Source organism: Bombina bombina, chromosome 3, assembly GCF_027579735.1.
Source record: "Bombina bombina isolate aBomBom1 chromosome 3, aBomBom1.pri, whole genome shotgun sequence".
In the NCBI taxonomy this organism is placed as follows: domain Eukaryota; kingdom Metazoa; phylum Chordata; class Amphibia; order Anura; family Bombinatoridae; genus Bombina; species Bombina bombina.
The window spans coordinates 1,190,262,649-1,190,283,829 of record NC_069501.1 but is presented as its reverse complement, the minus strand read 5'-3'; positions in this window follow the sequence as shown (position 1 = coordinate 1,190,283,829).

Genomic DNA, 21,181 nt, shown 5'->3' with positions numbered 1-21,181 from the left:
TATCACTAATGGCCTTTAATTTTTGAGTATTAATTAAACCTCTGAAGTTATATTCACTTCTGTGAGTTGAGGCAATTAACTGTAGACTTTTCCTTAACCAGGGACACTATACAAAGCCTAATCCTCCTCAGGAGTTTTTTTTCTGTTTTTTTTTTTTTCTTTAGTTATCTATAAAAAAAAAAAAGTGTTGTTTTTTTTGTGTGTTTTTTTTATAATTATTTTGCTTGTCAGTAGCGCCTAGCTTGAGTACTATCCGAGATAGGGTCAGCTCGTCCAAGTTTGAGCATTAACATTACCAGGGAAAAACCATTCCCTGACTTGGGGATCTGGGCTTAGTGACTCGTCAAGGTATTTAAAATAACAACTATAATAAGAAGACATGAAGAACCTTATGAAAACAAAAATATTTTGAACAAGTGTCCAGTATTTCGCTTTTAAGGCATAATGAGAATGTTTTAGGAATTGGTGTATAATTTCCAATTATATTTTCCTAGATCAAATCAATTAAGTAGACTACATATTCTAATGTAGAAATATTCTAGATAGTGACTGAACATTACAATATATATATATATATATATATATATATAAAGCCATCAAAATGGGATAATAAAAATATAACTGTGTCATTATGCTACTAGAACTTTAACCTGGTACTATAGGTACAAATGAGGAATTAAGAGGACCATATGTTAATTTCAAGTCATGATTCATTGCCTCAACATAACTATCAGACTAATGGATAGTGAACTTTCAAATGTCTTAGGAATTGGTGTATTAAAGGAGTCCAACTTCCAATTATATTTTCCTAGAACAAGTCAATTAAGTAGACTACATATTCTAATGTAGAAATATTCTAGATAGTGACTGAACATTCCAATATATATATATATATATATATATATATATATATATATATATATATATCCCTCAAAATGGGAAAATAACAATATAACTATCATAATGCTACTAGAACTTTAACCTGGTGCAATAGGTACAAATGAGGAATTAAGAGGACCATATGTTCATTTCGTGTCATGATCCATTACAAACAACATAACCATCAGACTAATGGATAGTTAACTCTCAAACAATCAGGAAGATTTTGCAGATGAGGAATCTCTGGAGACCTTGTTCCAAAGGCATTGGACAGATCTTTGAGGAGGTCTCTGAGGGAGAGGTTTCAATTTGCTGTCTTCTGAACCTTGAAGGTTTAGTCTCCTCATAAGTTCAAATCCTTCTTCTACGTTAATGCGGGAATAAGTGTTCTTGTTCGCAATGAACATAAGATGAAGAGGGTAGGCCCAACAATATTTAATTTGTGCTTTCATCAAGATGGTTGTTATAGGTTTAAGTTATCTCCTTTTTCTTAATGTTATGGGAGATAAGTCTTTGGAAAATTGGAGTTTATTCCTTTCGAATTCCATATGTTGAGCTGTTCTAGTTTCTAGGGGGAGTGATTCCTTCGTAGTGTAATAGGGGAACTTTATGATGACATCCCTGGGTGTGTTAGGAGTTAACGGTTTGTTTAGTGCTCTATGGATTCTGTTGACTAAGTAGAATGGTTCCTCTACATTGGGTATTAGTTGGTGTAGAATTTCTTTCAGTACCTCATTTAGGTTTTCATATGACTCTGGGAGTCCACGTAGTCTTACATTTGATCTACGCTACCTGTTCTTGAGGTCCTCTAGTTGATTTTCAAGCTGGAGAATTTTCACGTTTTGCTCCTGCAGGGTGTTGTCTATGTTTGGTAATACTTCAACAATTCTGTTTGGAATATTTATTTTATCTGCTGGATAAAGTCACTTGGGACAGGAGGAAGATGATCAGAGGTTGCTGTAGTGTTAGGTTTTTTATGGGGTGGGTTTTTTTTTAGATTAGGGCTTTTTTATTTTAAAATGGGCAGCAAAATGTCTTTTTTATTATGAGCGGTTGGGTGGTTTTACTGTTAGGGGTTAATTTGTAGTTTTTTTATGTAAAAGAGCTGATTGCTTCGGAGCAATGCTCTACAAAAGTCCATTTTAAGGGCTATTGGTAGTTTAGTGTTAGATTATGGGTGTTTTTATTTTGGGTGGCTTTTTTGTTTTTATAGGGGTATTAGATTAGGTTTAATTGTTTTATTTTGCATAATTTTGTTTATTATTTTTTTAATCTTAGATTATTTTTTTTTAATTTTAGACGGTTATTTTTTGTAATTTAGGTTTTTTAATTTTTGTTATTTTACGCCTAGATTTAGAGTTCTGCGTTAGCCGTCCAAACCAGCGTTAGGGAGTCCTAACGCTGGTTTTGGCCGCCCGCTGGTATTTAGAGTCAGTCAGGAAAGGGTCTAACGCTCTCTTTCCAGCCGCGACTTTTCCATACCACAGATCCCCTTACGTCAATTGCGTATCCTATCTTTTCAATGGGATCTTTCTAACGCTGGTATTTTGAGTCTTGGCTGAAATGAGCGTTAGAACTCTAACGACAAAACTCCAGCCGCAGAAAAAAGTCAGGAGTCAAGAGCTTTATGGGCTAACGCCGGTTTATAAAGCTCCTAACTACTGTGCTCTAAAGTACACTAACACCCATAAACTACCTATGTACCCCTAAACCGAGGTCCCCCCACATCGCCGCCACTCTAATAAAATGTTTTAACCCCTAATCTGCCGAACGCACAATGCCGCAACCTACATTATCCCTATGTACCCCTAATCTGCTGCCCCTAACATCGCCAACCCCTATATTATATTTATTACCCCCTAATCTGCCCCCCCCAACGTTGCCACTACCTACCTACACTTCTTAACCCCTAACCTGCCGACCGGACCTCGCCGCCACTATAATAAATAGTATTAACCCCTAATCTGCCCTCCAGATTAAGGGGTAATAAATATAATATAGGGGTCGGCGATGTTAGGGGCAGCAGATTAGGGGTACATAGGGATAATGTAGGTTGCAGCGGTGTACGGAGCGGCAGATTAGGGGTTAATAATAAAATGCAGGGGTCAGCGATAGCGGGGCGGCAGATTAGGGGTTAATAAGTGTAAGGTTAGGGGTGTTTAGACTCGGGGTTCATGTTAGGGTGTTAGGTGCAGACTTAGGAAGTGTTTCCCATAGGAAACAATGGGCCTGCGTTAGCAGCTGAACGCTGCTTTTTTGCAGGTTTTTTCAGCTCAAACTGCCCCATTGTTTCCTATGGGGATATCGTGCACGAGCACGTTTTTAAAGCTGGCCGCGTCCGTAAGCAACGATGGTATTGAGAGTTGAAGTGGCGGTAAATATGCCTGTACGCTCCCTTTTTGGAGCCTAACGCAGCCCTTCAGAGAACTCTAAATACCAGCGTTGTTTAAAAGGTGCGGGGGGAAAAAACACGCGTAGCTACCGCACCCCTTCTAACTCAAAACTCTAAATCTAGGTGTTATTTTTTTAAAACACTAATGTTAGGTTTATTTATAGTTTAAGCTTAGTTTTTTTTTGTAAGTTTTTAATTATTTTAAGGTAGTTATATTGTTTAATTTAAAGTTAAGGGGGGTGTTAGGTTTAGGGGTTAATAGTTTAATTTAGTTTGTCACAATGTGGGTGTTTGGTGGTCTAGGGGTTATTAGGTTTAGTATTTGCGATGTGGGTGGTTTGTGGTTTAGGGGTTAATAGGTTTATTTAGTGTTGGTGACGTTGGGGGCGGCCGATTAGGGGTCAATAGGTTTATTTATATGTTAGCTATGCGGAGTGGGGTGGCGGATTAGGGGTTAATAGGTTTATTAAGTGTTGGCGACGCGGTTGAGCGGTGGATTAGGGGTTAATAGGTTTATTTAGTGTTGGTGATGTCGGGGGGTGGCAGATTAGGGATTAATAGGTTTATTTAGCTATTTAGCTATTTATTTAGTTAGCTATGCGGGTGGGCGGCGGATTAGGAGTTGATAGGTTTATTGTAGTCCTGGCGATGTTGGGGGCGGTGGTTTAGGGGTTAATATCTTTATTTAGTGTTGTCGATGTCGGGGGCAGTTGACTAGGGGTATTTAGACAAGGGGTTTATGTTAGGGTGTTAGATGTATACATAACTTTCTTGTCTCCATAGATATCAATGGGGAATTCGTTATAGCGATCGCCATTCCGCGATCGCAGGCGTTAGTTTTTTTTTCTTTTTCTCCATTTATGTCTATGGGGGAATAGGTGTACGAGCACGTCAAGTCAGGACTTGGCATTTTTGCGGTATGGAGCTTAATGCGCCATCTCACAGAACCCAAGAAGGTTTTTTTAAAAAACTTGTAATGGCAGTGCTATGGAAAGTGCGGTACCGCTAAATTTTTAGCATTCTTTCTGTACCCGATATAGCACACAACTTCACATCCATGGATGAAGATGGATCCGCCTGGATGAAGACTTTTCTCCGCCTGGAAGAAGATGGATGTCTGGACTTCAAGAACGATGAGTAGATTTTTTGGGGGTTAGTGTTAGGTTTTTTTTTTTTTATTTTTTTTTATGGTTTTAGATTAGGTTTTTTAGATTACGGCTTTTTTTTAATGGGCAGCAAAAAGTCTTTTTTATTTTGGGGGTTGGGTGGTTGGGGGGGTTTCTGTTAGGGGTTCATTTGTAGTTTTTTTATGTAAAAGAGTTGATTGCTTCAGAGCTATGCCTTACAAAAGGCCCTTTTAAAGGGCTATTGGTCGTTTAGTGTTAGGTTAGGGGGTGTTTTTATTTTGGGGTGAATTTTTTGTTTTTATATGGGTATTAGATTACACCTCTGCCCTTTGCTTAGCAAAGCAAACCTACTTCTCTTATATCCATCACTCTTCAAACCCTAAAAGACTCTTCTCCATTTTCAACTCCCCCCTCATCTGCATTCAGTGTTCAAGACCTTGCTGACTACTTTTTCAATAAAACACTTGTCATCCAAAGACACATCCCACCACAAACCTGCATTCTCTCAACTTCGCACCCAGTCACCCCCTCTGCCACTCTCTGCACCCTCCTCCCAACCACTGAGAGTGAAGTGGCTTCCCTTTTGTCTTCCTCACACCTCACTACCTGCCCACTTGACCCTATTCCTTCACATTTAATTCCTCCTCTGTCTCCCACCCTCACTCTGGCTCTTACTCACATATTCAACCTATCCCTTTCTACCGTCTCATTCGCTGCCTCCTTCAAACATGCAAAGGTCACCCCCATCCTTAAAAAAACCCTCCCTTGACCCTAACTCCCCTGCAAACTACCGCCCCATATCACTGCTCCTGCTAGCTTCAAAATTCCTTGAAAAACTAGTTTTTGATCGCCTAACCCAATTCCTGTCCTCCTACTCATTGCTCGACCCCCTGCAATCTGGCTTCTGTCCCCAACACTCAACTGAGACTGCCCTCACCAAGGTTACTAATGATCTCCTTTCTGCTAAAAAAAAAGGCTACTACTGTATACTCATCTTACTTGACCTCTCTGCTACCTTTGACACTGTTGACATCCCCTTCTCCTATGGACTCTTAGCTCTCTTGGGCTCTGTGACACTGCCCTCTCCTGGATTCACTCTTATCTCTCTAACAGATCCTTCTCCATCTCTTTTGCTGGTGACTCCTCTCTATTGCCTCTGGCTGTTGAAGTACCTCAAGGCTCTGTCTTGGGTCCTCTACTCTTCTCTATTTACACTTTTTCACTGGGTAAACTTATCAACAGTTATGGCTTCAGCTTTCACCTCTATGTTGATGATACCCAGATCTACCTTTCCACCCCTGTACTTTCTCCTTCTGTCAATTCTCACATCAACGACTGCTTATCTGGCATTTCCTCCTGGATAGCCTCTAACCACCTAAAAATAAACATGTCCTAGACCAAACTACTTCTAATTCCCCCCTCTAATTCCCCCTCTAACTCTACTCCAGTTTCTAATTTTTACATCACTGTTGGAGGCACCACTATCTTGCCATCATCCCAAGTCCGCTGCCTCAGAGTCACGGTTGACTCAAATCTGTCCTTCATTCCCTACATCCAATTGCTCTCTTCATCCTGCCGCAACCACCTATGCAATATCTCCAAAATTCATCCATTTCTGAGTGCTGAAACTACTAAACAGCTAATCCACTCCCTGGTAATTTCCTGACTTGACTACTGTAACAACTTACTAACTGGCCTCCCTCTCTCCCACCTCTCTCCCCTCCAATCCATACTAAATGCATCAGTCAGGCTAATCCACCTCTCTCGATGCTCTGTTTCTGCTGCACCTCTCTGTGAGTCCCTTCAATGGCTCCCCATTCACAGCAGAGTTAAATTCAAAATTCTCACCCTGACCTACAAAGCCTATACCCCTGCCCGCCCCCTAAGATCCAACAATGACCTTGCTTCTTGCATCCTCTACCATCACCTCCTCTCATGCTAGACTACAGGACTTCTCTCATGTGGCACCAACCCTCTGGAACGCACTTCCTCGAGCTGTCAGACTTGCCCCTAACCTCTCCTCCTTCAAACGTTCCCTAAAGACCTTTCTGTTCAGGGAAGCTTATCGCCCCAACTTATTAACTAACTAACTTCACTTAACTAACAGTTGCCCTCACTGATATCATTCTCACCTTTTGCAGTCCCCACCTCCTGTGTTCCCACAAGAATATGGCCCTCAATTCCCCCTATATTTGTCTGTAAAATTTTGTCTTTTATTGTATTGTTTCTCCATTGTAATGTTATCCTTGTACCCATGGGCAGTGCTGTGGAATCTATTGACACTTTATAAATAAAGTATAATAATAATAGGTTTAAATGTTTTATTTTGGATAATTTCGTTTATTATATTTTGTTATCTTAGATTTTTTGATTTTTTTTCCGTAATTTTAGACTTCATTATTTTTTGTAATGTTAGGTTTTTTGTTTTTTTCCCGTAGTGTTAGGATTTTTTAATTTTGTAATATAGGTTTTTTATTGTTGGTATCTTATTTTTTTAAAACAGTAATGCTAGGTTTATTTATAGTTTAAGCTTAGTTTTTAATTTCTAGAGGTGAGTTTTTAATTTTTTAAGGTAGTTATATTGTTTAATTTAAAGTTAAGGGGGTGTTAGGTTTAGGGGTTAATAGTTTAATTTAGTTTGTCGTGATGTGGGTGTTTGGCAGTTTAGGGGTTAATAGGTTTATTATTTGCGATGTTGGTGTTAGCGGTTTAGGGGTTAATAGGTTTATTTAGTGTTGGTGATGCGGGTGGATTAGGGGTTAATAGGTTTATTGTAGTGCTGGTGATGTTAGGGGCGGCGGTTTAGAGGTCAATAGGTTTATTTAGATGTTAGCTATGCGGGGTGGCGGATTAGGGTTAATAGGTTTTATTTAGTGTTGGATATGCGGGTGGGCGGTGGATTAGAGGTTAATAGGTTTATTTAGTGTTGGTGATGTCAGTGGTGGCGGATTAGAGATTAATAGGTTTATTTAGGTGTTAGCTATGCGGGGTGGCGGCAGATTAGGGGTTAATAGTTTTATTGTAGTTCTGGCAATGTTGGGGGTGGCGGTTTAGGGGTTATTATCTTTATTTAGGTTTGACGATGTCGTGGGCAGTTGACTAGGGGTATATGTTAGGGTGTTAGATTTATACATAACTTTCTTGTCTCCATAGACATCAATGGGGAATTTGTTATAGCGATCTCTATTCCTCGATCGCAGGTTTTTTTTGCTAACACTTTTTCTCCATTGATGTCTATGGGGGAATAAGTGCATGAGCACGTCGAGTCAGGATTGGCTTTTGTGCGGTATGGAGCTTAATGCACCATATCGCACAACACAAGAAGGTTTTTTTGAAACTTGTAATGGCAGCGCTATGGTAAGTGTGGTACCGCTAAATTTTTAGCGTTATTTACGCACAGGATTTAGCATACAACTTGTAATCTAGGTGTCCCTCAAATTGATTTTACAGAAAAACATAAAGTAGAAACATTTAATTTGACAGAAATATCAATATTCTCAATTAAAAATAGATAGTAATATTCACAACTAAACTTGCAAAAGCTAGAAAATGCAGATTGTATTTGTGTTATTTGAAAGGCTATATTTTGGTGACTTCCTAACTGACTCTTTTTTGACTTCAAACAGGGTAAAAGCTGAATTTACATTGGTGGTGTTAATAGCTTTTAAAGCAGCTTGGAAAAGTTAACACTATCTGGCAGTTTACAAAGTTTTCAGATTTCCATTTTATACTAGCAGGTTAAATTTAGTGGGAGGTTGTTATGGGCTCTTTACGAAGTTAATGGACTCAAAAATATAAGCAAACTCATGACTTTCAACTTATTATATTCAGTTAGCAATGGAATCAAGTTTTCAGCTAGCTCTGTGTAAGGATGCTATACAGTTTTAATTATAATGTGGAGCTCATTGGACAAAGATACTTGCACACCTTTGCAGAATCACACACAAGAGTGATAACCAGGATAATCACTTCAATTATGGAAACTTCACTAGGGTACACAGTCAGGAATGAGGTACAGACAAGGATAATGGTACCATAAAAACAGGAGACTCAGCAGGAGCAGGATACCCAGCATGTAGAGTTGGTGAGGCTGCCACGGGTACCAGGGGTCCCATCCGATATGCAGCGTTGCCCGCAGAAGCCGGCGACACCAGATTTTGCGCGGGTTTGGTATCACATATACGGCGTAGCAAACAAGTTACGCGCGTATATTTCACCCTTCGCCGTAATTTTTTTAACCATACACTAACATAGAACTACTCGCAATTTGGTATCCAATATACAGCGTAAGGACTTACGCATGCAGATTTCAGAAAATCTACTGCAGGAACCCTTGCACTGACTAAAAACCAACGTAACTCCCTGAAGGCCTAACAAACGCATGTGTAATCACATACATATCAGCAGCAGATCTCAAACAGTTAAACCTCTTCTAAGCATTCAGAATTCCTGCCCCTGCAAGTGTGTCAAACCAATCACAAACAGCACAACCTCTCACCTGCAGCCTTAAAACACCTGGCAATGCACACCCTCATTAGCCACCATGTTTCCCCTGCATTATCTGCAATTCATACAGAGACAGCATCCTGGGGCACAATGGGTGCTGGAAGCCCTACAAGCCCCTGTTGTGGAGGAAATAGTTGCTGCTGAGGTCCCTGGTCATGGTGCTGTAGCCGTCCCTGCTCCTCCTGCTGTTGTCCCTGTTCCTGGTGCTGCCCCTGCTGCTGTTGTTGCTGCAGCTGGTCATAGGCCAGCAGGGCCTATACGACGTCGACATCAGCAGAGGGGAAGAGCAAGGGCAGCAAGGATACACAGGGTTAGGATCACCCTGTTTGGGATGACAGAAGTGGAGGTCAGGGAAAAACATTGCTTGACTTTTGCAAGCCTCATTGACCTATATGAGGTCTTAAAGGATGATATTGACCCTCAAGAGAATAGGAACCGAGCTCTGACTGGTATGCAGAAGGTGTTGTGTGTTGTACACTTCCTGGCATCCGGCTCATTCCAGTCAACAGAGGGGCTTGTTTCTGGCCTAGCGCAGCCCACCTTCTCCAGGATTCTAGGGAAGGTTTTGACTGCTCTAGATAACCAGACACAGCGATACATTCATTTCCCCCGTACCCCCCAGGAATGGAACAGTCTTAAACAAGGCTTCTATGGACTGGGGGTATTCCCAATGTCATGGGGGCAATTGATTGCACACATGTGCGTATCGTGGCCCCACATGAGGAGCCATTCCTCTATATTAACAGGAAAGGGTTTTACTCCTTGAATTGCCAGATGGTCTGCGATACCACTCTGAAATTCATACATGTGTATGCAGGCTTTCCAGGTAGTGCACATGATTCCTACAGTCCTGCGCCAGACCTCCTTATTCCAGCTTTTTGAATCTGGAACACTCTCGGAGGTTGGCTGCTTGGTGAGTATTCACTACCTTCATTCTATCTGTATATTTCTACTAAAGGGACACTAAACACAAAATAATTGTATCATGTTTCAGATAGAGAATACAATGTTAAACAACATTACAATTTACTTCTATTTTCTCATTTGATTTATTCTTTAGACATCCTTTATTTAAGAAATAGCAATGCACGTAGATGAGCCAATCATATGAGGCATCTATGTGCAGCCACCATCACCATCAGCAGCTAATGAGCATATCTAATATGCTTGTCAGCAAATGGTATCAAGAGAATGGAGCAAATTACATAATAGAAGTAAATTATAAAGTTGAATAAAATTGCAGCTTCTTTTTAACTCATGAAAGAAGAAATGTGTGTTTCATGTCCCTTTTAAAGGGACAGTATACTATAAATAGTTTTTCACTTAAAAGGACATTTTCTTAAAATGGAATGTTCTATCTGAATCATGAAAATAGAATTTTGTCTAGACTAATCCTGGCATAAAAGTAGATTGCTTACAATGCACCAATTTAATGTATTTGAAAAATATATCTTTTAAATGAAATCCATGTTATTTCGTTTTAAGCACATGATGAACCTGTAGTAATCAGAATACATATGTTACATGACAGGCGACGCAGGGTACGGCTGCAGACCATGGCTGTTAACCCCCTTGGTACACCCCCTTACAGAGCCACAACTCAGGTACCAGGAGGCCCATATACGGAGCAGAAATGTCATCAAAAGGAGCTTCGGCCTACTCAAAACCAGATTCAGGTGTCTGGATTTGACAGGCGGAGCTTTACAGTATAACCCCAACAAAGTGTGTTCCATTGTCAATGCATGTTGTATTCTCCATAACATTGCTATGGACACACGTATATTGGGGGACATGGAACCAGAACAAGATCAGCAGCTGGTTCCTGTACCTGAGGATGTGGACAGGGGGACACTGAGGGGGAATGAAGTGAGGGACCTTGTCATCAGTACAGTAAACCATAACATTCACATGTATTATGATGTTTGACTGTACCTCACCAACCATTGCATGTGTATATATCATGTCTTGCCGAATTACATACTGCAGATTTCCACTGCATGTAAGTGTAACTACTACATCCCACCCCCCTTCCCTTAACCACCCTAATTACTGAAAATGTCTCATTTGTTTAATTTATGTTTACGTCACTATGATGTATTGACTATCATTAATAAGAATGAAAATGGATGTTTATACCTTATGTTCACACCTTCTGTAAATACATTATTATTTATATATACACATGTTGCAATTTATATTGGATGTGAGAAACCTTGATTTACATCTTAGAAGTGAATATTACTATATGTACCCTTCATACACAACTATGTGATGTGTTTTCTAGAACATGAATATGTCATAAACATGTTAATATTTGCCATTTCCACATAGGTCATATTATATGTTTTAACAATATTAGTGTACTAAAACACACCTCACATGGATGTGGATAACAAATATATGGTAAATAACAGAGGACAAGATTTATGGTGAACTATAAGAATATTTATTTCTTTTTTGGCTTCTTGTATGAGGGAGCTGAGGTGGCTGTAGTGGATTTCCTTGTTCTCCTGGTTTGAGAGGATTGTTCTGTTTCTGCTGGTGTGCTGGCCACAGATGATAGGCTGGAGGCAGTGTCCTGCTGGTGTGTAAAGTGCTCAACCAACACACCCAAGAGTTGATTTTGTTCCCGCCATCTATTGTCCATCTGTATCTGCATATCAGACTGAATTCTCATCATCTGCGACTGGTTTTGTACAATTCCATTTATCGATGCGGCAATGTAACTCTGCAGCTCTAGGATACGCTTGAGTAACCTCTCTTGGCTCCTGTGAAACCTCTGTTGGCCTCTTTGAAGGCTCTCACAGCTTAGTATGAGCCTCCTCTGTAGTGAAATGTATTCCTCACCCACGGGAGAATACAGAGCATCCACAGGCTCTTCAGCAGCAGGGCTTCTCGGTGTTTGATGTGCAGGTCCAGCTGATTCTGCTTGTGCTGGTGGGACATCCTCAGCTGCAGGTGCTGGTGGGACATCCTCAGCTACATCTGCTGGTGCAACATCCTCAGCTGCATCTGCTGGTGCAACATCCTCAGCTGCAACTGCTGGTGCGACATCCTCAGCTGCATCTGCTGGTGCGACATCCTCAGCTGCATCTGCTGGTGCTTCAGTAATTCCAGCTATATGCTCATCTGCAGATGTTGGATGTCTCCCAAGGGAAGAGGATGGTGGAGCTCTCCCAAGGGAAGAGGATGGTGGAGCTCTCCCAAGGGAAGAGGATGGTGGAGTTCTCCCAAGGGAAGAGGATGCTGGAGCTCTCAGGGTGGATTGGTAGTCCCATTGATGAGCAGTGTGTGACCACTCAGCCTGTCCAGTTTGCACTTCTTGGGACATACCTTGTTTATAAAATCCATGAGTGCCCTGATATTGTGTTGGGGGGTAAAGACATGTACCCTTTGTGGCTGAGTTGGCTCCCCCTCAAAGCCAAAATAAGAGTATTCCTCTGGCCAGGGGTCATATGCCAATGGTGGTGGCATCACTTCCGGGTCCTCTACTGACGCCATCCAACCCTGCTCATGCCTGAGAGCATAATGTTCAACTTATTGCCTGAAGACTGGTGATGATGGCTGCATGTCTGTGACTGGTGGTGGTGGTGGTGGCTGCATGCCTGTGACTGGTGGTGGTGGTGGAGGTGGCAGCATGCCTGTTTGCAGCCTGGTGACAGGAGGTTCTATGGAGGAGTCAAATGATGAGAGGGATTAGTACAGTCATATATATATATGTCCATGTGGGCATACAATGTACATTGATACATGCTAGGGCCTATATTCATTCTCATGTGCACAATGTGATTTGTGATATGAGGGATTTTAATCTGCACAGTATACAGGTATGTGTTTCATACAATAGTTATGTGTACATGTCAATGATGGAGAAAATGTGTTCTTTAAGTGACACTATGGTCACACAATTTACTTTAGCCTGATGTAGGCACAGAACCTGCTTTCTGAGCTAAAAGTATTGTGATGGCTATAGTGTCCATTTACTGAAAACTCTACATGAGGCTTTTGGCCTGTGTTACTCTGAGACATGTTAGTATTGCACTATTCCACCTCATATCAAGAATTGCATTGTGTTAAGTAGCATTAATGTGAAATATAATTGTAGATGTTTTTGTTAGTAGGCCAAATACCATGCTCCTCATTGTGTACATGAATGTGTGACATTAAAGGATGTTATATCTCAAATACATATGATACTGGTGTGTGGGATGTTACTCACCAGCATGAGGTGCTGTGGTTGCAGCCCCTGAGTCACGAGCCCCTGGAAGTCCACGGACTGCTGTGATACTCAGGGACCTGCGTATCATCTCCTGCCAGGTGTTGTATTCTGTGTCCAGAGGTGGACCACTGCCTGTTCCCCTCTGGTGCATGGCTTCCTGCCCCATCTTCTCTTTCACCCGCCTCTTACAGTCGTTACACCTTTTTTTAAGGCCCTCAACAGTCCTCCTCTGCAGGGCCACACTGTTGACGGCATCCTCTACCGCCAACCATGCTGCTTTCCGCCTTCTGGCAACACCTTTACCCTTCTCCTGGCCAAAGAGGGCACTGTGATTGTCCATGATGGCCTGGACTAGGGCAACATTCTCAGAGAATGAGAAATTAGGACATCTCATCCTCTGTGGACACCTGGCTTCCTCCCTGCGATGTCCCTGGTGTGGGTTCCTCCCTATCCTCTCCCTCCTCCCCCCTTCTGTCCCCATGTGCACCCTCTGTTCCTCTCCTTGATGTGCCTGGTCTCTGGGGCTCTTGGGCATCTCCCCTCCCATCATCCCTTCTAGCGCTCCCTCTCTCCACTCCACTTACTCCCTGACGGGGTCCCCGCTGCTCCTCCTGTCCGCTACAATACTCCTCTTCCTGCCACTCCTCTCACCTCCTCCCCTCCGCCCTAACTCTCCCTACCATCCTCACACTACACACAAGTCACACACTCACACTCACTCCCAGTTCAATCACACACAATCACAACCAAACACTCAGCCTATCACACTGTAAAGTAGAAAAAAAAAGTGTAAGGTGTTAGAAAAAAAAGTGTTGTGTATTTTGTATATGTATGTATGCAAAATGTGTGCAATATGTAAAAAGATGTGTAAGTGTACAAGCTTACCCAACCAACAATGCGACCTAACTAACTCCTCTGTTTGCGCCTCTCTCTCTACTCTAACTAATTCTCAACTCCACTGTAGTGTGCTGTAGCTCAACGAACCATCCAAACACACTGAAGAAAATGGCGGCTGCGCATGGGTTTATATGAATTTTGAACAGCGTTATTACGTGGCGCATTTTTAGATGAAGACACGGATCATTTTTACGAGTGTTAGCCTAATTTGCATAAAACTACACTTTATTGAGACTTTACGTGGACAAAATACTGGCGTAAGTACTTGCGACGACTAAAATGTGTATTAGCGCACTTTTCAGAAGAACGCCAGTTTGTCCTACTTACGCCACTTTAGCATCTGATGGCGCAGTATATGTAATACCCTGATGTGCGAGGTAAAATTATGGGCGGCGCGGGTTACCTTGCTTGCGCCTAAAAGTATGCCGTATATTGGATCGTGCCCCAGGTAGGTGCAGCGAATAAAGCAGGATACAGGTGAGCTGATACTGGTACAGCAAGTATAGGAGACTCAGCAGGCACAAGATACCCAACTGGTACTGTGAGTGGGGCTGCCATAGGATACCAGGTAGGTGTGTAAACAGTGTAACAAGTCAGGGAAACAATCCAGGTAGTGAGAAGATTTCCACATCACACCCAATAGGAAAACACACAACCAGAAACTGAGTTCAGGCAGAACCTGGCGTATAAAGCCTGCTAATTTGTAGCAGGTGTAACATGATTGCTGCAGGCTGCAGATGGAAAGCAGAGCTCAGCTATACAAGAAAACAGGTAATAGTAGTTGAGTTTAGGCTAGAGAACCTGTCTGAAAAGGTGAAAATCTGTGTTCAAGGCCAGCCAGGTCTCTTAAAGGGGTGGTCACATCTGACTGTATGCAGGACTAAGGGTGAACTTTTACAGTTACACTCTGTAAGGAACAATTGTTCAAAATGTCCTTTGCAACTAATATTAAAAAACATTTTTTAAGCATTATAAAACACATGCATATTCAATAAAATCAAATAATTATTTAAAAAGTATGCAGAGTATAATATTTTATATATAAAAGACACCTATAACTAAAAATTTTAATGTGTAAGATATTGTTTCAATCCATGAAGAAGAAAAAATAAACAGATATAGTTTTAAACTTAATACTTTAGTAAATACTTAAAAAATTGTGTCTTTTGCAGAGTTGATCGGAGGAGGAGGAGGAGGAGGAGGAGGAGGAGGAACCAAAAAAAACCCAAAAAAACTAATAAAAAATCTATCAAAAATCAGTGGGGTCTTGTGGACTCTCACTACCATGAAAGAAATTAATTTATAAAAGCTAAGCATAAATTATATTTTCTTTCATAAAGGTAGTGAGTGTCCACAAGCTTTTTCTCCTGGGAAACTAATACTCAAGCTGTGGAGTCTACAAGTAATGAGAGCAGGATAGAATGATTACTCAATGAATATTTTAAGAGATTATCTTTGTTTTTGTTTTTTTATATATAACCCAATACTTAATGACTACAAACAGCTGCCTAAAGGACATTTTTATCAAAGGCTGCTTAATAAGAAGCAAAAAAATAAAATGGTAGCATTTAGTAAAAGTATGTAAGAAAGACCAAGTAGATGCTTTGAAATTGTGATCAACAGATGCCTCATTAAAAAGCCCAGGTAGTAGCCACTGACCTAGTAGAATAGGCAGTAATACATTTAGGAGGAGACTGCCTCCAAGTAAGCCTTATGAATCAAATGCTTTAACCAAAAGGCAGGTTTTGATTTGAAACCAATTCTGTATCCCTGGGAAACTATAGTTATAAGGGCTCAAAGATATGAGGTCTCAGGTGTTAGAAAAAAAAAGGGACTGCAAAAGGCTTTACTATAGAGATACATACATACACGTCTTAAGTACATATGTACTTGTATGTGTATATATGTATTTACGGACATATAAACACATATACATTTGTATACATAGACACACACGCACATATATATATATATATATACAGGGAGTGCAGAATTATTAGGCAAGTTGTATTTTTGAGGATTAATTTTATTATTGAACAACAACCATGTTCTCAATGAACCCAAAAAACTCATTAATATCAAAGCTGAATAGTTTTGGAAGTAGTTTTTAGTTTGTTTTTAGTTATAGCTATTTTAGGGGGATATCTGTGTGTGCAGGTGACTATTACTGTGCATAATTATTAGGCAACTTAACAAAAAACAAATATATACCCATTTCAATTATTTATTTTTACCAGTGAAACCAATATAACATCTCAACATTCACAAATATACATTTCTGACATTCAAAAACAAAACAAAAACAAATCAGTGACCAATATAGCCACCTTTCTTTGCAAGGACACTCAAAAGCCGGCCATCCATGGATTCTGTCAGTGTTTTGATCTGTTCACCATCAACATTGCGTGCAGCAGCAACCACAGCCTCCCAGACACTGTTCAGAGAGGTGTACTGTTTTCCCTCCTTGTAAATCTCACATTTGATGATGGACCACAGATTCTCAATGGGGTTCAGATCAGATGAACAAGGAGGCCATGTCATTAGATTTTCTTCTTTCTTGCCAGCCACGCTGTGGAGTACTTGGACGCGTGTGATGGAGCATTGTCCTGCATGAAAATCATGTTTTTCTTGAAGGATGCAGACTTCTTCCTGTACCACTGCTTGAAGAAGGTGTCTTCCAGAAACTGGAAGTAGGACTGGGAGTTGAGCTTGACTCCATCCTCAACCCGAAAAGGCCCCACAAGCTCATCTTTGATGATACCAGCCCAAACCAGTACTCCACCTCCACCTTGCTGGCGTCTGAGTCCGACTGGAGCTCTCTGCCCTTTACCAATCCAGCCACGGGCCCATCCATCTGGCCCATCAAGACTCACTCTCATTTCATCAGTCCATAAAACCTTAGAAAAATCAGTCTTGAGATATTTCTTGGCCCAGTCTTGACGTTTCAGCTTGTGTGTCTTGTTCAGTGGTGGTCGTCTTTCAGCCTTTCTTACCTTGGCCATGTCTCTGAGTATTGCACACCTTGTGCTTTTGGCGCACTCCAGTGATGTTGCAGCTCTGAAATATGGCCAAACTGGTGGCAAGTGGCATCTTGGCAGCTGCAACGCTTGAATTTTCTCAGTTCATGGGCAGTTATTTTTGCGCCTTGGTTTTTCCACACGCTTCTTGCGACCCTGTGACTATTTTGAATGAAACGCTTGATTGTTCGATGATCACGCTTCAGAAGCTTTGCAATTTTAAGAGTGCTGCATTCCTCTGCAAGATATCTCACTATTTTTGACTTTTCTGAGCCTGTCAAGTCCTTCTTTTGACCCATTTTGCCAAAGGAAAGGAAGTTGCCTAATAATTATGCACACCTGATATAGGGTGTTGATGTCATTAGACCACACCCCTTCTCATTACAGAGATGCACATCACCTAATATGCTTAATTGGTAGTAGGCTTTCGAGCCTATACAGCTTGGAGTAAGACAACATGCATAAAGAGGATGATGTGGTCAAAATACTCATTTGCCTAATAATTCTGCACTCCCTGTATATATATATATATATACTGTATATGTATATATATATATATATACATATATATATACTGTATATATATATATATATATATATATATATATATATGCATTAGAGCCCTTTGCAGTCAAGAATAAATAGAACATATTCTATGTGAAGAACATTGGAATGTGAAATATTCATACTCCATGTCGGGTTTAGCGCACTTGTATAAATAGGTTAGCACACGAGTATGGGTGCTAGATTTTTTCCAGTTTGCACTCTCCATTGGAGTCTATGGAAGAATATGTTAACATGTCTACAATATTTATAAGTTCCACTTTTTGCTTGCGTCGGGTTTTCACTAACTTTTTATTTTGCCAGACACAAGCAAAAAGCCTCTATCTAGCGAAGTTAATACACGGGCGGAGTGCTAAATAGTGCTCCAGTCATATGTGAGGTGCATGTGAGAGGTATGTGAGCTGCATGTGAGGTGCATGTAAAGGGTATGAGGTGGTTGTGACTTGCATGTGATAGGTTTGTGAGCTGCATGTGAAGGGTATGTGAGGTGCATGTAGGAGGTATGCGAGGTGGTTGTGAGAGTTATGTGAGGTGCATAGGAAAAGGTACGGGGAGGTGCATGGGAAAGGTATGGGAGGTGCATGTGAGAGGTACGGGAGGTGCATGTGAAAGGTACGGGGAGGTGCATGTGAAAGGTACGGGGAGGTGCATGTGAAAGGTACGGGGAGGTGCATGTGAAAGGTATGGGAGGTACATGGGAAAGGTATTGGGAGGTGCATGGGAAAGGTAGGGGAGGTGCATGTGAAAGGTATGGGAGGTGTATAGGAAAGGTACGGGGAGGTGCATGGGAAAGGTAGGGAAGGTGCATGGGAAAGGTACGGGAGGTGCATGGGAGGTGCATGGGAGGTGCATGTGAGAGGTATGGGAGGTGCATGTGATAGGTATGGGAGGTGCATGTGAGAGGTATGGGAGGTGCATGTGAGAGGTATGCGAGGTGCATTTGAGGTGCATGAGAGAGGTATGGGAGGTGCATGTGAGAGGTATGGGAGGTGCATGTGAGAGGTATGGGAGGTGCATGTGAGAGGTATGGGAGGTGCATGTGAGAAGTATGGGAGGTGCATGTGAGGTGCATGGGAGGTGCATGGGAGAGGTATGTGAGGTGCATGTGAGGTGCATGTGAGGTGCATGAGAGAAGTATGGGAGGTGCATGTGAGAGGTATGGGAGGGGAGGTGCATGTGCGAGGTATGGGAGGTGCATGTGCGAGGTATGGGAGGTGCATGTGCGAGGTATGGGAGAGGTATGGGAGGTGCATGTGAGAGGTATGGGAGGTGCATGTGAGGTGCATGTAAAGGGTATGTGAGGTGGTTGTGAGGTGCATGTGATAGGTTTGTGAGCTGCATGTGAAGGGTATGTGAGGTGCATGTAGGAGGTATGCGAGGTGGTTGTGAGAGTTATGTGAGGTGCATAGGAAAAGGTACGGGGAGGTGCATGGGAAAGGTATGGGAGGTGCATGTGAGAGGTACGGGAGGTGCATGTGAAAGGTACGGGGAGGTGCATGTGAAAGGTACGGGGAGGTGCATGTGAAAGGTACGGGGAGGTGCATGTGAAAGGTATGGGAGGTACATGGGAAAGGTATGGGGAGGTGCATGGGAAAGGTAGGGGAGGTGCATGTGAAAGGTATGGGAGGTGTATAGGAAAGGTACGGGGAGGTGCATGGGAAAGGTAGGGGAGGTGCATGGGAAAGGTACGGGAGGTGCATGGGAGGTGCATGTGAGAGGTATGGGAGGTGCATGTGATAGGTATGGGAGGTGCATGTGAGAGGTATGGGAGTTGCATGTGAGAGGTATGCGAGGTGCATTTGAGGTGCATGAGAGAGGTATGGGAGGTGCATGTGAGAGGTATGGGAGGTGCATGTGAGAAGTATGGGAGGTGCATGTGAGGTGCATGGGAGGTGCATGGGAGAGGTATGTGAGGTGCATGTGAGGTGCATGAGAGAGGTATGGGAGGTGCATGTGAGACGTATGGGAGGTGCATGGGAGAGGTATGGGAGGTGCATGTGAGAGGTATGGGAGGGGAGGTGCATGTGCGAGGTATGGGAGGTGCATGTGCGAGGTATGGGAGAGGTATGGGAGGTGCATGTGAGAGGTATGGGAGGTGCATTGGAGAGGTATGGGAGGTGCATGTGAGAGGTATGGGAGGGGAGGTGCATGTGCGAGGTATGGGAGGTGCATGTGCGAGGTATGGGAGGTGCATGGGAGAGGTATGGGAGGTGCATGGGAGAGGTATGGGAGGTGCATGGGAGAGGTATGGGAGGTGCATTGGAGAGGTATGGGAGGTGCATTGGAGAGGTATGGAAGGTGCATGTGAGGTATGGGAGGTGCATGTTAGAGATATGGGAGGTGCATGTGAGAGGTATGGGAGGTGCATGTAAGAGGTATGGGAGGTGCATGTGAGAGGTATGGGAGGTGCATGTGAGAGGTATGCGAGGTGCATGTGAGGTGCATGAGAGAGGTATGGGAGGTGCATGTGAGAGGTATGGGAGGTGCATGTGAGAGGTATGGGAGGTGCATGTGAGAGGTATGGGAGGTGCATGTGAGAGGTATGGGAGGTGCATGTTAGGTGCATGGGAGGTGCATGGGAGAGGTATGGGAGGTGCATGTGAGAAGTATGGGAGGTGCATGTGAGATGTATGTGAGGTGCATGTGAGGTGCATGGGAGGTGCATGGGAGAGGTATGGGAGGAGCATGTGAGATGTATGGGAGGTGCATGGAAGAGGCCAGATCAAGTGGGACACTCACAGGGAATTCTATAAAAGCAGATTTCTCTTTTGTCAGAGCATAGTGTCTTACAATAGCCTCTATTTCGTATTAGGGTAATAATGTTTTAGGTATTTTCACACTATCCCATCACCTTTCAGTTTGCAATAAAAGTGTTAGATCTGCAGGGGGAAAAGTATAGAGAATTTGCCAAACCTGAGGGAGAACTTTAACTACTCCCTTGCAATGTATCCTGTTCACCCCACAAGCGGAAGTAGGGAAACTCATTTTACAATAAGGAAAATATGTGTTTTTAATATCTTACTTATAAGTTTTAATTTAACAGTGTTTGCATGTGCAATTTTGTTTTATTAAGATTTCTACTGTGGGCAATTTGGGATAGATTACAAGTGGACCATTTTTTAGCGCTCCTGCTTGAACTTAATTTGCGTTATCACAATGATGTTATTGCAAGTACTGTGCATTGAGGTTTGCGCTGGTATTACAAGTTGAAAGTAGGAAGTTTCTTTTCTAGCGCAATTAACGCAAGTATTATGATTATCACAACGTGATTTGAAATGTGGTCGCATTAGCGCAAGACTGGTTCCGCGCTAAACATCCTGCTTGTTCAGTGACATCATTGCTATAGGGTAAAAAAGGATGCATTTACACTTTACATGTTGACTGTATTACTTGTGAAAGTTACATGCAGGTCTAGGAGTTGGAAGTTTGGGTATCGGATTAGTGATTGTTAAATAGATAGTGCATATAATTGGGTTAGTGAGTTAGTGTGTTAGAGTAGCATGTCAGTGAGTAGTTGTTTAGCTGTTTCTTAGTTGATTTAGTGTAGTTTGTGTTTGGCTAGAATGGTTAAAGGTAAAAT